This window comes from Ornithorhynchus anatinus, chromosome 5 (genome assembly GCF_004115215.2).
Source record: "Ornithorhynchus anatinus isolate Pmale09 chromosome 5, mOrnAna1.pri.v4, whole genome shotgun sequence".
In the NCBI taxonomy this organism is placed as follows: Eukaryota; Metazoa; Chordata; class Mammalia; order Monotremata; family Ornithorhynchidae; genus Ornithorhynchus; species Ornithorhynchus anatinus.
Genome location: NC_041732.1, coordinates 84,947,881 through 84,964,544, shown reverse-complemented (window position 1 = coordinate 84,964,544; position 16,664 = coordinate 84,947,881). Strand labels below are relative to the sequence as shown.

The following is a 16,664-nucleotide window of genomic DNA, read 5'->3' as shown; positions in this document are numbered from 1 at the left end:
GTTGGGCAGCATGGCTAAGTGGAAAGAGCACCGGTTTACGAGTCAGAGGATGTGGGTTTTAATCCCAGCTCCACCACCTGTCTGCTATGTGACCTTGGGCAAGCCACTTAACTTTTCTGTGCCTCAGTTACCTCATCTGTAAAATGAGGATTAAAAGTGTGAGTCCCAGATGGGATAACCTGATTACCCTGTATCTACCCCAGCACTTGGAACAGTGTTTGACATGTAGTAAGCCCTTAAGAAATATCCTTAAGTGCTTAGTACAGTGCTAAGTGCTTACTACAGTGCTCTGCACACAGTAAGCCCTCAATAAATATGTTTGAATGAATGAATGATTGGACCATCTACTGTCACACCATTGGGTATTCTACCCCCAACCAAATGGACATCCCCAGACTAGTGGCCATCAGACCCCATATATGCTTGGGCATTCTACCCTCCCACCACTGGGCATACAACTTCCAAACCACCAAGCAATACACCCAAATATGTATGCATGCTCAGAAGATTAATGCGGCTTCAAAATCTCAGAAATGATACATAACTGTAAATTTAAACCTCACCCAACAGTCCCCTGATAACTGCCTGAAAGAATCAAGTGGCCAAGACCAATTATTAGCCCAGCTGAAAAAGACCCTTTCCGTTCCCATGGAAACTAATTCACTGAGACAACGAGAAGTATTTTCATTACTCTTTATAGCACCGACGAATACTTAATATGCAGGGGGTCTGGGTTGGGTGAGCCTCTGGAAACATTGGTGTTTGCCTAGATTTGTTTTGAAAAGGACAAAAGGGAGAATTTCCCAAACCTTAATTCTACTTGTGAGTAAATCACACAGATGGGCCCTGGAGATTCGAGGCAGCGTGTAAGTTATTGTTACGGACAGAGCTGCACTCAGATGGAGAGAGATCGGCCTCGGCCAAGTGCATTTCTAAATTAAAATGACAACGGCAGTAGGCAGAACACAGAAATATGGACCCCGGAAGGAGGAGGCTAATTATTTCTGAGGAACGAAGATGGCAGCCCCGCACAATAACCTTTGGGTAATTTAGACACTGGATGCTGCCAGCAAGCAGCCTTGGGACATTACAGTGGAGACCATAACTTTGCAGCAGGAAGAGAAAGCACCTATTTTGGGTCTTGATTAAATGAGAGTTTATATTTGCAAAAAGTTGTAGAAAAGGGCCATTTCAGAAACAACCCCAAGAGCCAGGACTCACAGTTATTTACTACACAGTTTGCTCCCGGAAAAGACAAAACTCTTCATTTTCTACCTGTTGAGAATGCTGAGACAGCATTTCCTCTCCTTAAGGCCTCATAAAATACATCAGGTCAAGCGAGCTGGGATCAGATGTTGTGCACAGAAAACCAGACGAGCACCTGGTCCTCTGGGGGAAAATTGCCAGACAAAAAGGGTATCTCCTGGGTTGGGGGGAGTAAGTGGTGACCCTGTGCCTGGGGCTGAAGCCTCGGCATTTAGCTCTGAGGTGGGCTTCAGCATTTCGTAGTCTTCCCCATTCCTGCCATCCTTCTCCAGGCTCTACCACCTGCCACCCCAGCACCACAGTGATGGCATTTGTTAAATGTTTATATTTGTTATGAACTTACTACACGTCACGGGACCGGGAGGTCCAGTGTGTATGGAGCCACATACATTCCCAGACTATAAGGACACTGTCTGCAGAGAGCGTGTCCATTTATTGTTATATTGTACTCTCCCAAGTGCTTAGTACAGTGCTCAGCACACTGTAAATGCTCAATGAATGTGACTGACTGAGTGATATGGAGGCACAGGCTGAGGAGTCATTGGGAATCTCATCATTAGAGTATCATGTCGAGCCTTGGGCGCTGGCTTTACGTCATGAGCATGGAGATGAAATGGGGTGAGGGGGGCAGAGATTTTAGTGGGGATGACCACCAGGAGGGGACTTACTTAGAAGGTCTAACAGGATGGATACCTTGTCACAGCTGGGGCTTCTTTGGTCCTCTTCAGTCCTGAAGGGAAATTTTGAGATCTAGTCAGAGCCCTGGGTTGAAATAGGCAGGCAATCTGTGTCAAACAGCTAGATGGGGATGATCGCACCATCATCCCCATGGGTGGGCAACTATATGTTGTGCTTCCTGCCTCCTGTGCCCTCTTTATGCATCTGGAAGCCCAGACTGAGTGGGTGTGTGGAGCAGAATCATGCCGAAATAATAGCAGTGGTATTTGTTAAGAATTTACTATGTGCCAGGCACTGTACAAAGCACTGGGGTAGATACAAGACATGGTCTCTGGCCCACATGAGGCTTATAGTCTTTATCCCCATTTTACAGATGAGGGACCTGAAGCCCAGAGAAATGAAGTGACTCGCCCCAGGTCACACAGCAAAAAAGTGGCAGAGCCAGGTCCTTCCGACTCCCAGGCCCCTGCTCTAGTCACTTGGCCATGTTGCTTCTGGACTAAGCGGGCTTCAGAAAGGTGAAGGAGGCCCAGCTCCTCAAAGCCTGGATATCACGGTCATTTGAGCACTTCCACACTCAACCCAGATCCCAACATTGATGGAAGTATCCTTATACTCTATTTCCCCTATCTGCATTTCACTTTAATGTCTGTTTCCTCGGTAGACAGTACCTAACCCTCAACTTTGCACTAGAGAGAGGGACTGTGTCCTCTGGGGTCACCTCTATCAGGGCTCGCTTTGGTGCCAGAGCCCCTGCCCAGGGTCATCAGGGACACTAGTTATTGGCTGTGGTCCTTCTGGGGCAGCAGATGGTAGAGCCTGGAGAAAGATGACAGGGGACGTGGGGAAGACTAGGAAACGCTGAACCCCATCTCAGAAATCAAGGTCTCCATGCGTAAAGCTGCCAGTGGGGCCTCCACTGTGCTATTTCCAAGCACTTTCCAAGCACTTAGTACAGTGCTCTGCACACAGTAAGCACTCAATAAATACAACTGAATTCATGAATGCTTCTCTAGCCATTTTTCAGCACTGTAACAGCCGTTCCTGGCCCCATTGGAGAGTCAATCGAGCACATGCCTGTGAATGATGATGATGGAATTTGTTAAGCGCTTACTGGGTGTCAAGCACTGTTTAAAGTGCTGGGGGAGGATCCAAGCTAATTAGGTTGGACACAGTCCCTGTCCCACATGGGGCTCACAGCATTAATCCCCATTTTCCAGATGAGGTAACTGAGGCACAGAGATGTGAAGGGACTCACCCAAGGTCACACAGCCAACAAGTGGCAGAGCCAGGTTTAGGACCCATGTCATTCTGGCTCCCCGGCCTATGCCCTATCCACTAGGCCATGCTGCTTCTCAATGAAAATATTCAATTTTAAGACACTCCTTCCTGAGACTGAAGATCATCCATTTGCAAACCCAACATCAGTGGTGTGATTCTCCAGAAGGGAGGCCTCTCCAAAAGATCCTGTAGCTATCCCAACAGATACAAGTTAATCCAATCTAGCTTGAATCTACACCACAGCTTAGGACAGTGCTAGACACATAGTATGCACTTAAATATCATCATCAGCAGCAGCAGCAGCAGCAGCAGCAGCCCCTCTAGACTGTAAGTTCTTTATGTACAAAGTACATGACTACTAACACTGTTGTACTGTACTCTTTCAAGCACTGAGTACAGCACTCTGCACAGGAAGCACTCAAACGTCATTGATAAATTATTCACCTGGTTGTGGAAGGTTCCAGTCATCAGATTGTCTAGACTCAGTCAGTGCCCCCACCTCTGGCCAAGTTTGGGAGAAACAAGCCTAGTCCTTCTTTGTGAATGACTTATTAGCTTTCTCAAAGAGGGTCTGGGTGTTTTGTGACACGTGGTTGCTTTTTCCCCTCTCAGGGTCACACCTGGAGAGTTTCCAGTCCTCTACCAGTCTCGACAAGGGGAGGGAGAGTCAAGCAGGGGCCTGTCCATTCCATTCCTAGCTTGGCCTCTGGCTAATGAGTGGAAGGCAATCTGCTACAAGTGAAAACTCACCTGTACTGGGCAGTAGTGGCATGAGAGAGAGTTGAGGGCAGAGACTCTAGTTTACTGTGCAGAAAGAGGCAATGGTAAACCACTTCTGCATTTTTACCAAGAAAACTCTATGGATACACTACTAGAACGATTGCAGGTAGAGGTGAGGCATTCTGGGAGAGATATGTCCATGGTGTCGCTATGTGTCAGGGATGACTACTGCATAAGACAAGACAAGGTTGCTTTCTATTCCATTTCTATTTATTATAGCATTGCAAGGATCATGGGGGGAAGTTGTGTGGGCAGTTTTTATGTCCATCCTTATTTGAATTTTTATGTCCATCCTTATTTGAAGCAAATAGTGTATTCTTAAACTGGGTTATTGAGATACCTAGATATAACTGTCCTTCATTTTCAAAAAATTCACCCCAAATGATGGGGAACTTCACCTAGGACTGTATGTGTAGCTGAACGGGCCAATGTTGGATCCATAGTCCACAATGGGTACACAAACAGGTTGTCCCTTGTTGTGTTGAACTTGTGTTTGTACTGTCTGGCACTGTTATTTTGCCTTCTTGTCTCTCTTTCTGCATGTAGCTTTTTCTCAGGCAACCACTCCCCTCTTGATGGCAGTGCACCATGCATATCTATCCTCAGCAATTGACTCCCAGTTTTCAGCATGGGATGCAATGTTGTCTGAGGCTTTGTTTTACTGTAACAAAATGTTTCCACTTCCCTCCTTGCTTCTGGATTCCCGATTCCGGTTCTTGATCCGGCAGTTGTTTAGGTATCCTGCTGTCTCTCAGTCTTCATCCACATCCACCCAGACTATCTGTGTTAAGGGGAACATGCTTTTGATGCTAGGACCCTGACCATAGTCTAGAATTTCACTGTTCATGAACTCAGACACCTCTGAAGGTTGCCGAAAGCTATTGCTGATAATTTTCTGGATCAGTTACCTGCAGATAGTAGTAATAGCCGTTCCATATGGCCTAATGGATAGAGCACGGCCTGGGAGTCAGAAGGACCTGGGTTCTCATCCCTGCTCCATGGCTTGTCTGCTGGGTGACCTTGGGCAAGTCACTTCACTTCTCTGATCCTCAGCTACCCCATCAGTAAAATAAGGATTAGGACTGTGACCCCCTTGAGGTATAAGGACTGTGTCCAACCCATTTACCTTGTATCTACTGCAGTGCTTAGCACAGTGCCTTGCAAATAGTGTTTAACAAAGACCACAATTATCATTAGTAGTAGTAGTAATTATTCGTGTTGTTGTAGCAATTACTGAGCAGCCATTTGGCCCACTAGAGAACTTTTGTTTGGGGCAGGAGATGTTCTTAAAGCACATAACACAGTGGAATCATGCAGATGAATATTCACAACTTCACAGTGGTGGAACATTTACAATTCTATGGACCAGCTTTCATCTGGGAAACCCTCCATACAACAAATTATTTTCACCAATAACCCAGAAATTAAAGCTATTCCCAAATGCATTACCTAGGCAGTACACTATCCAACAACACCTGGATATACAAAGTAGAAAATAGAATGGCGAATGCCAGTGTGACTTTTGGAAGGACTGATAGAGTTTTGTGATGTTGGGACATCAAGCTTCTCATCGAATTGAAGGTCCCTGAAGCTAAATTGGGGTTCAATTTCCCTAAGGATGTGAGTTCTGGGTCTACTGCAGAACACACATACACCTTCTTAAGCAATTTCACTACCTTCAATTTTGCACCATCCTTAATGTCAAATGGAAAGGCACAATGAGTCATGGAATAGTCAACTCCCCAACATTGAAGAAATCATCACAGCAACACAGCTCTGCAGGGAGGAATGTGTAAGGAGTATATCCAGAATCAAGAGACCAAAGCAGTTGTTGTATAGTGACCTGAAAGTGGGGCCATACAAGCAGAGAAGGAAGCAGGGATATTCCCAGTCCAGAATGTGTTACACCACCACTACCATTACTCTACCTGAACTCCCATCATTCTTCTCCACCAGGAGGATGAGGAGCAATGAAAGACTGAGGCCGCCTCTACTGTCAGAACACTGTAAAGACTGTGGCTGCCACTGTGACTGTAACTGTGGCCACAGCTGTGACTGTTGGCCTTTAAGCTGTGAGGAACCCAAAATTCTGCCCCAAGAACCATGGTACCCTATTCCTCTGTCATATGTTATTGGCCTTGTACTATACATTGTTTTTGTTTTTAGTCATTTCATCCTTTTGCAAGAGGCCTGTCACTTCTTCCCTCCATTACTTTTAGACTGGGAGCCCCATGGGGGCCAAGGAGAATGCCTAAGTGTATTTTGTTCCCTGACCCTAGTACAGTATTTTGCACAAAGAAGGTACTAAAAAAAATCCTTACTATTGGAATCTAGAGTTTCACATAATGTGAAAAGAGTGTACTTTGGAAGAGAGAGAGGATTGCTGATTTAAAAAAAAGTATTGAGAAGACTGAAAAGGCCTGGAATAATTTATTTAAAAACATAAGATCATGTGCCTTGCAACTACTGGGTCAGACCCTGATCCATCCTACCTAGATCTCTATTAGTAACACCTGGACCCTTGGAGGATCCATATGCTGATTGTCTTCCTGGACAGTCATTACTCTAAATGATGGGCCATCCAACAGCTTTACACTCTCTTTTCTAACCCTCACTCTCCTTGCAGTGACCCAGCATGTAGCATCCAACCCACCTAATCTTCCCCCTCTTCCCACATGACTTGCCCAACAGGATTCCCTCTTGGATCACTCATCCATCAATGATCACTGTGGTATTTAAGTGCTTACTATGTGTCAAGCACTGTTCTAAACACTGAAGCACAGTGAAAACTGTGCAAACCCCTTACTCCTTTAATGCGGTTGGATTGGTCTCACGGGAACTTCCTGTCTGGGACTCCAACTTTCTCAGATTCCCAACCCCTGAGAGCACACCCCTTCCCATTTGACCATGGGGGCCAGGAGATGGCTTGAGCTCCCATTTGATTTGCTTCTGGAATCTAATTCCTATATATTGCTGATGGTCTTTCTGGCTTTGTGCTCTCAGGGGAAGCATCACCCTGGATTTCCAGAGAGACTTTTTTTGTGGCATCTCTCTTAAGGAGTGAACACACTCCCCTTCTTGGATGGAATATCCATGCGAAAGTTCAGAGCATTTTTGAAAAGGCATTTATTGCCTGTCGGCACAAACCAACCCAAACTCAATCATAATCCCTGCAGACCAATTATAGGAAAACAATTGACAGCCTGCATGTAGCTTCACAGGGAGAACAAAGGGTTGAACTTCCAGGATACATGCATGGATAGAGCTGGGCTCAGACTCTCCTGCCCCAGGAGGGCTGCCTGGTTATTTTGTTGGGGCTTCAGCTCTGAAGGGGAATAAACAGATCCTCAGACTTGGGGAGGCACTGAAATGACCTCCAGAACATCTCTGGGGGAAGGGCATGGTCTCAGGCCCGGCCCCAGCCTTTCCCCTATCCTGCCCTTTCTTCAACTCTCCCATCTTTCCCAGCGCTTATCTCAAGAGGAGATCTCCTGCCTCCTCTCAATATCTATCTCCTCCATCTGAGCCTCTGACCCCATTCCTTCACCCCTTATCAAAACACTTATCCCTTCCCTTCTTCCCTCCCTGACTGCCATCTTCAATGGCTTTTTCCCCCCTCTGCTTTCAAACATGTTCTTGTCTCCTCTATCCTAACCCCTGAGCCTTGAGTCCATGGTTCCCACTAGTAATCACCACTTCCCCCTCCTACCGTTCTTCTCCAGGCTCTTTGAGTGAGTTATCTACACCTGCTGTCTCCATTTTTTCTCCTCTAATTCTTCCCTCATCCCTCTAATCTGGCTCCACCCCATTCACTTATTTTATGGTATTTCTTAACAGCTTACCATGTTCCAGGCAGAAGCAGCATGGCTCAGTGGAAAGAGCCTGGGCTTGGGAGTCAGAGTTCATGGTTGCGAATCCCGACTCTGCCACTTGTCAGTTGTGTGACTGTGGGCAAGTCACTTAACTTCTCTGTGCTTCAGTTACCTCATCTGTAAAATGGGGATTAACTGTGACCCTCACATGGGATAACCTGATTACCTTGTATCTACCCCAGTGCTTAGAACAGTGCTCTGCACATAGTAAGCGCTTAACAAATACCAACATTATTATTATTACAAACTAATCAGATAAGACACAGTCCATTTTTTACATGGGGCTCAAAGTCTTAATCCTCATTTTTATAGATAACATAACTGAGGAGGAATAAAGAAATTAAGCGACTTGCCCAAGGTTACAAAGCAGACGAATGGTGTAGCTGGGATTAGAGCCCCAACTCCTTCTGACTCCCAGGCCCGGGATCTACTCACTAGGCCACGCTACTTCTCTCCATAGCAACTACCCTCTTAAAGTCATCCGTGGTCTCCTTGACAAATCCAAAATCCTCTACTTCATTCTAATCCTCCTCAACCTCTCAGCAGCCTTCAGCATTGTGTATCACTTCCTTCTCCCAGAAACTACATTCAATCTTGGCTGGCTTCAATGACTATCCTCTCCTGTTCTCCTCCTATCTCTCTAGCCACTCATTTGCAGTCTTTTCCACAGGCTCCTCCCCTTCCTCCCATCTCCTAACTATGAGAATCCCTCAAGACTCAGTTCTGAGTCTCCTGTTCTCCATCTATACCCATTCCCTTGAAGAAGACATTCACTCCCAAGGCTTCAACTACCACTTCTATGTGAAGGATTCCCAAACCTAGGTCTCCAGATCTGATCTCTCTACCTCTTTGAAGTTTTGCATTTCCTCCTGCCTTCAAGACATCTCTACTTCGAACATCTCTAATTCGATGTCCTGCCACTATCTCAAATTTAACATGTCCAAAATGGAACTCCTCATCTTCCCACTCAAATCTACCCTCCCCTTCCCATCACTGTAGATAACACCACCATCCTCCCTGTCTCACAAGCCCATAATCTTAGTATTATCCTTGACTCATCTCTCTCATTCAATCCACATATTCAATCTATTACCAAATCCTATCAGTTCTATCTTCACAACGTCATTAAGATCTGCTCTTTACTCTCATTCATTCAATAGTATTTATTGAGCGCTTACTATGTGCAGAGAACTGTACTAAGCGCTTGGGATGAACAAGTCGGCAACAGATAAAGACAGTCCCTGCCATTTGATGGGCTTACAGTCTAATCGGGGGAGATGGACAGACAAGAACAATGGCAATAAATAGAGTCAGGGGGAAGAACATCTGGTAAAAACAATGGCAACTAAATAGAATCGAGGCGATGTACAATTCATTAACAAAATAAATAGGGTAATGAAAATATATACAGTTGAGCGGACAAGTACAGTGCTGTGAGGATGGGAAGGGAGAGGTGGAGGAGCAGAGGGAAAAGGGGAAAAAGAGGGTTTAGCTGCGGAGAGGTAAAGGGGGGATGGCAGAGGGAGTAGAGGGAGAAGAGGAGCTCAGTCTGGGAACGCCTCTTGGAGGAGGTGAGTTTTAAATAGGGTTTTGAAGAGGGGAAGAGAATCAGTTTGGCGGAGGTGAGGAGGGAGGGCGTTCCAGGACCGCGGGAGGACGTGGCCCGGGGGTCGACGGCGGGATAGGCGAGACCAAGGGACGGTGAGGAGGTGGGCGGCAGAGGAGCGGAGCGTGCGGGGTGGGTGGTAGAAAGAGAGAAGGGAGGAGAGGTAGGAAGGGGCAAGGTGATGGAGAGCCTTGAAGCCTAGAGTGAGGAGTTTTTGTTTGGAGCGGAGGTTGATAGGCAACCACTGGAGTTGTTTAAGAAGGGGAGTGAGATGCCCAGATCGTTTCTGCAGGAAGATGAGCCGGGCAGCGGAGTGAAGAATAGTACTCTCATCTAAACTGCTATTATGGTCTTCCAAGCACTTATCCTATCTCGCCTTAACTACTGCCTTAGTGGATAGAGCACAGGCCTGGGAGTCAGAAGGACCTGGGTTCTAATTCCACCTCTACCACATGTCTGTTATGTGACTTTGAGTAAATCACTTCACTTCTCTGTGCCTCAGTTACCTCATCTGTAAAATGGAGTGCAAGCCCCATGAGGGACAGGAAGTGTGTCTAACCTGATTATCTTCTATCTACCCCAGTGCTTAGAACAGTGCTTAGCATATAATGAACACTCAATACCATTATTATTATTGTTACTGCATCAGCCTCCTTGCTAACCTTCCAGCCTCCTGTCCCTCCTCACTTCAGTCCGTACTTCACTTAGCTGCCCAGATTAATTTTCTTACAAAAGCTGAGTCCATGTTTCCTCACTCTTTAAGAACCTCCAGTGGTTGCCAACGTGTTGTAGAGGCTAGAGTCCAGGAATGGGAGTCAAAAGGTCATGTGTTCTAATCCCAGCTCTGTCACTCGTCTGCTGTGTGACCCTGGACAAGTCACTTCACTTCTCTGGGCCTCAGTTCCTCATCTGTAAAATGGGAATTGAGACTATGAGGCCAACGTGGGACAGGGATTATGTCCAGACCAATTTGCTTATACCCACCCCAGCACTTAGTATAGTCCCTGGCATATAGTAAGTGCTTAACAAATGCCATCATTATTATTATTACCTCCACATCAAACAGAAACTCTTTACCTTAGACTTTAAAGCACTCAATTACCTTGACCCCTCCTAGTTTACCTCATTAATCTACTACAATCCAGTCTGCTCACTTCACTCCTCTAATGCCAACCTGCTCACTGTTCTTTGTTCGCATTTATCTTGCTGCCAACTGCTCGCCCTTGCCCTGCCTCTGGCTTGGAATTCCTTTTCCCTTCATAGTCTTCTGATGATCACTCTCCCTTCCTTCAAAATCTTACAAAAATCACATCTTCCCCAAGAGACCTCCTCTAGTTCTTCCCAAATTTCCCCTATTCCCTCTCCTTTCTGTATCATTCTTGCACTTGGATTAGTATCCTTTATTCACCACCCGCAGCCCCATAGCACTTCTGTATGTATCTAGAATTTTTTTTTGATGTCTGTTTCCCCTTCTATACTAAGTATATTGGTGTCAAGCTGACACTAATGGTATAAAATAAGTATACATAGTGTAATGACCATTTCATATCTTGGTGACCATTGTATGGAAAGTTCTTTTGTAATAGAGTGAGAAAGGATAAAAGAATAGTGTCAGACTAATTCTTAGCTAAAATGAATCTGCTAGCATCTTCCCTGCCTCACAAGCCCATAACCTTGGCATTATCCTCCACTCATCTTTCTCATTCAACCCACACATTCAATATGTCATCAAGCCCTGTACATTCTACCTTCATAAGAGCACTAAAATCCACTCTTTTCTCTCTATCCAAATTGCTACCATGCTGATCCAAGTACTTATCATTTCCCTCCTTGACTGCATCAGCTTCCAGGCTGAACTCCCTGCCTCCTATCCTCCGCGCCCTCCAGTCCATACTTCATCATCCTACATGGGACACTTTCCTGAAAAACGGTTCACTCCTCAAAAACCTCCATTGGTTGTCCATCTGCCTTCACATCAAATAAGAACTCCTTACCATTGATTTTAAAGTGCTCAAGCAGTTCCCTCCCACCTACCTTACCTCACTGATCTACTAACATAAAGACAACATGCATCTCTACTTGAGAGAAGCCTACTCACTCTACCTTGATCTCATCTATCTTGTCACTGAACCCTTGCTCCCATCCTCCCTCTGGCCTGTAACTCCCTCCCCCTTCATATACCACAGTACACCACTCTCACCTCCTTCAAAACTCTCCTAAAAATCACATCTCCTCAAAGAGGCCAGCCCTGACTAAACCTTCATTTCCCCTACCCATCTTCCCCTCTCCTCCCCTCTGTGTCACCTACACACTTGGCTGTCCACCCCTTAAACATTTTGATATTCACCCAATCCCCAAAACAATAGAGAAGCAGCGTGGCTCAGTGGAAAGAGCATGGGCTTTGGAGTCAGGGCTCATGAGTTCAAATCCCAGCTCTGCCACTTGTCGGCTGTGTGACTGTGGGCAAGTCACTTAACTTCTCTGTGCCTCAGTTCCCTCATCTGTAAAATGGCGATGAAGACTGTGAGCCCCACGTGGGACAACCTGATTACCCTATGTCTACCCCAGCGCTTAGAACAGTGCTCGGCACATAGTAAGCGCTTAGCAAATACCAACATTATTATTATTATTACATACATATACCCTTCCATTTACCCTATCTGCAATTTATTTAACGACTGTCTTCCCCTTTAGGCTATAAGATCCTTGTAGGCAGGAATCATGTCTAACAACGCTATTGTACTGCACATTCCCAAATGCTTAGTATAGTGTTCTGCTCAGGATAAGTTCTCAATAAATACCACTGATTGACTGATTAATTAATTCACTGGATCCCCTACCCTTTAAGTGAGCCTGTTTGAAGAAGACACTTGAGTAGACTGTAAAAAGCAGTGTGGCTCAGTGGAAAGAGTATGGGCTTGGGAGTCAGAGGTCATGGGTTCTAATCCTGACACACAACTTGTCAGCTGTGTGACTTTGGGCAAATCACTTCACTTCTCTGGGCCTCAGTTCCCTCATCTGTAAAATGGGGATTAAGACTGTGAGCTCCACGTGGGACAACCTGATCATCTTGTATTCCCCTCCCCCCTGCAGAGCTTAGAACAGTGCTTTGCACATAGTAAACACTTAGCAAATACCATCATTATTATAAACACTTTGTGGGCAGGGAGTGTCTACTTACTCTATTGAACTCCCCCAAATGCTTAGTGTACAGTGCTCTGCACTAAGTGCTCAGTTTACACTACTGAATGATTGACATGTGTGGCTCAGTGGAAAGAGCATGGGCTTGGGAGTCAGAGGTCATGAGTTCGAATCCCGGCTCTGCCACTTGTCAGCTGTGTGACTGTGGGCAAATCGCTTGACTTCTCTCTGCCTCAGTTACCTCATCTGTAAAATGGGGATTAGCTGTGAGCCTCATGTGGGACAACCTGATTACCCTGTATCTACCCCAGCACTTAGAACAGTGCTCGGCACATAGTAAGCGCTTAACAAGTACCAACATTATTACATCTCCTCCTGCCCTCAGGACATCTTTACTTGGATGTCCTCCCGCCACCTAAATTCAACATGTTCAAGACAGAGCTCCTTATCTTCCCTCCCAAACCCTGTCCTCACCCTGACTTTCCCATCACTGTGGATGACACAACTAATCTTGCTATCTCACAAGCCCGCAACCTTGTTTTCATTCTTGACTCCATTCTCTCATTCACCCCACATATCCAATCTGTCCCCAAATTCTGCCAGTCTCACCTTCACAGAATTGCCAAGATCCGCCCTTTCCTCTACAAACCACTACTAGGTTAGTAAAATCAGTCATCCTATCCCGACTGGATTAATGCATAAACATCTTTGCTGACCTCACAACCTCCTGTCTCTCCCTGCTTTGGTCCATACTTCACTCTGCTACCCGGATTATCTTTCTACAGAAACATTTTGGGCATGTCACCCCCTCCTCAAAAATCTCCAGTGGTTGCCTATCAACCTCCATATCAAGCAAAAACACACTATTGCCTCCAAAGCTCTCCAGCACCTTGCCCCCTCTTACCTCACCTCCCTTCTCTCCTTTTATACCCCAGGCCGTACACTCCCCTCCTCTGGTGCTAACCTTCTCTCTGTGCCTCGTTCTTGCCTGTCCCGCAATCAACCCATGACCCATCTCCTATCTCTAGCCTGGAACGGCCTCCCTCCTCAAATCCGCCAATCACACTTCCCCCACTTCAAAGCCCTACTGAAGACAGCTCCTCTAGGAGGCCTTCCCAGACTAAGCCTCCCTTTTCTTCAGCTACTCCTCCCCTCCATCTCTTCCTGACTCGCTCCCTTTGTTCTATTTCCCTTCCCCCCATCCACAGCTCTTGTTTACATAGATACATCTCTATAATTCTATTTATTTATATTAATGCCTTTTTACTTATTTTGATGTGTATATATCTATAATTCTACTTATTTATATTGATGCCTGTTTACTTGTTTTGATGTCTATCTCCTACCTTCTAGACTGTAAGCCCAGTGGGGGCAGGGATTGTCTCTATTTATTGCTGAATTGTACTTTCCAAGCACATAGTACAATGCTCTACACACAGTAAGTGCTCAATAAATAACAATTAAATGAATGAAAGATTCTCATGCGAGTATTTCTGGCGGTCCTTACCTTTTGAAAGAAATCCTAGTATTTTACCTTCCATTGACCTCAGCATGGAACTCTTTCACTGCATTGATTGGTTTGAAGAATGACTGCTTGCCTGCTGGAAACCCAAGACTCCCCAAACTGTAGAGCTATGAGATGGTACAAGCACCAACAATCCAGACTTCCTTAGCAAGCATTAACCGTACTTATCAACAAAGCATAGAAAGAGCCAGGATGTACTCACCATTAAGATTTCCTTAATTCTAATCAATAAATGGTACTTATTTAATCAATCATACTAATTGAGTGCTTACTATGTGCAGAGCACTGCACTGAGTGTATAGGAGAGTAAAATATAACAGAGTTATTAGGCATGTTCCTTGAACACAAGGAGCTTAGTCTAAACTTGTTCTGTTGCCTGTCTATTTGTTTTGTATCATTGTCTGTCTTCCCCTTCTAGACTGTGAGCCTGTAGTTGGGTAGGGATTGTCTCTGTTGCCTAATTGTGCTTTCCAAGCACTTAGTACAGTGCTCTGCACACAGTAAGTGCTCAGTAAATATGATTGAATGAATGAATAGAAGAATGCTTTCTGTGTGCAGGACAGTGTACTGAGTGCTTGGGAGAGTACAGTATAATAAAGTTGATAGATATGATCCCTGCCCAGAAGAAGCTTCACTCTAGATTAACTGATTGATCTAGAGTGAGAGACAGACATTAAAATAAATTACTTTATTACATTAAAGTCAAGCGACCGGGATCTAGGTGAGGGGATAAAACCTTTTGAGTTAAAAGGTAATAACTTTCAACTTTGAAGACAGAAGCTGGGAGGATCGCTGTTCTTGGGGAAGGGGTGTTTAAAGGCAATTATGGTATCTGTTAAGTGCTTACTATGTGTCAGGCACTGTACTAAGCACAGAAGTGATGTGGGGAGGCCTTGGTCCGTGCGTTGGTAGAAAAGTAAAGGAGAGATTGAGATCCAGGCTTGGTGCCTGTGGAACAGTACAGAACATGGGAGAGATTTGCATTTTGTAACTGGGTTTATTTCACGCTTGGTTAACCTAGTGCTGATGCAACCCTGTTATTTACTGTAAGCTCGTTCAACTCTAATTGCTGTTTATCATTTTTTGCTAATTCAGAAACCAGCTTTCTTTCCCTAGTCAACTACATTTTAATCATATCTGTGATACAAAGGAGGAGAGTTTGTGTTTCTTCTACTCAGAGAGGAATTTGGATTCAGAAACACCATTAAACACAGCTACCAGCCCCACTCTGGAGAGTAGGATGACTCCATCAATCAGTGGTATTTATTGATCACTTACTGTGTGCAGAGCATTGTTCTAAGTGCTTAATAATCATGATATTTATTAAGTGAGAGCTGCATACCAAGGGCTTACTGTACTAAGCACCGGGATAAATACAAGATAAGCAGATTGGACACAGTCCTGTCCTCCCTGATGCTCCAGTGTCTTTTGTTCCAACCACAGAACGAGGGTAACCATAGACCTGAGGAAACTGCAGGCTCTAGCTGGGTAGTATTGGTGACAGACGGTTAAAGAAAGGAATCTTGATAAACAGTGACAGTTCTGGGCATGGAAATTCCTGCCTGTTGAAGGGAGTAGCAAGCCTTGAGCCAACACAGAGGTGAACCCTTCAGAAGGGCTTTGGACAAAGAGGCCCCGGACTTCACCCCCATCCACCCCACGTGCTGTCCAGAGTGTCACCCTGTGGTCACATCGCCACCATGCATTTGACTTCCAAGTTTCTTTGTTCGTCTCCAGATTGGACCCTGGCCAGGGAACCACCTTCTTCTACACATCAAGGTACAGCCTTGTTCCCAATTTGGCTCAAGACAGTTTGGAAAGTCATGAGAAAGAATATTACTACTACTGATAATAATATTGATACTTGTTAAGCACTTGATATGTGCCAAACACTGTCCTAAGCACTGGGGCAGGTACAAGTTAATCAGGTTAGACACGGTCCCTGCCCCACATTCTTATCCCCATTTGACAGATGAGCTAACTGAGGTCCAGAAAAATTAGGTGACTTTCCCAAGGTCACACAGTGGACAAGTGGCAGAGCTGGGATTAGAACCCAGGTCCTTCTGACTCCCAGGCCCATGCTCTATCCACTAAGCCATGCTGCTTCTCACAGTTAGGCTACATATGACCCTTCTCTCTGTCGCGAGTCTCCAGTTTGTACCAAACAGGACCTTCCTGGACCAGGAGAGCCTCAGTGACGCGCAGTAGAAGTCGAACCATGCCTCTGATCACACGGTTACTGTGAAAAGTTTTTCCTTAGTTTTACCAGCATGCAAGGGAGTGACACGTACATACACTCACTCACTCCACCACCCAAGGGTCCAATACCAGTCTGTGGTCAAAGGAGCCTGTTCTGCCAGTGCTTCTTTTTTCTGCTGCCAAGGGTTGCTGCCTTCTGCTGCTGTCGAGTATTGCTCTCATGCTTGCTTCTCTCTGCATCTCAGCGTGCCTCTGTCTGCTTGCTTCTGCTTCTGGTGGCCCTCTATGCTGCCTCCAAGTGCCCCCACTTTCAACA

General features: G+C 45.5%; 1 protein-coding gene and 1 non-coding gene across 2 annotated transcripts in view; both read left to right on the top strand.

Moving 5' to 3' along the window:
• The window catches only part of DOK6 (docking protein 6), a 371,981-nt gene that overhangs the window by 279,605 nt on the left and 75,712 nt on the right, over positions 1 to 16,664 (top strand). The gene's annotated exons all lie outside the window — the stretch shown is intronic.
• Positions 3,828 to 3,965, top strand: LOC114812587. Its single transcript, XR_003760238.1, has one exon. It is a non-coding gene; the product is annotated as a small nucleolar RNA SNORA7 (small nucleolar RNA).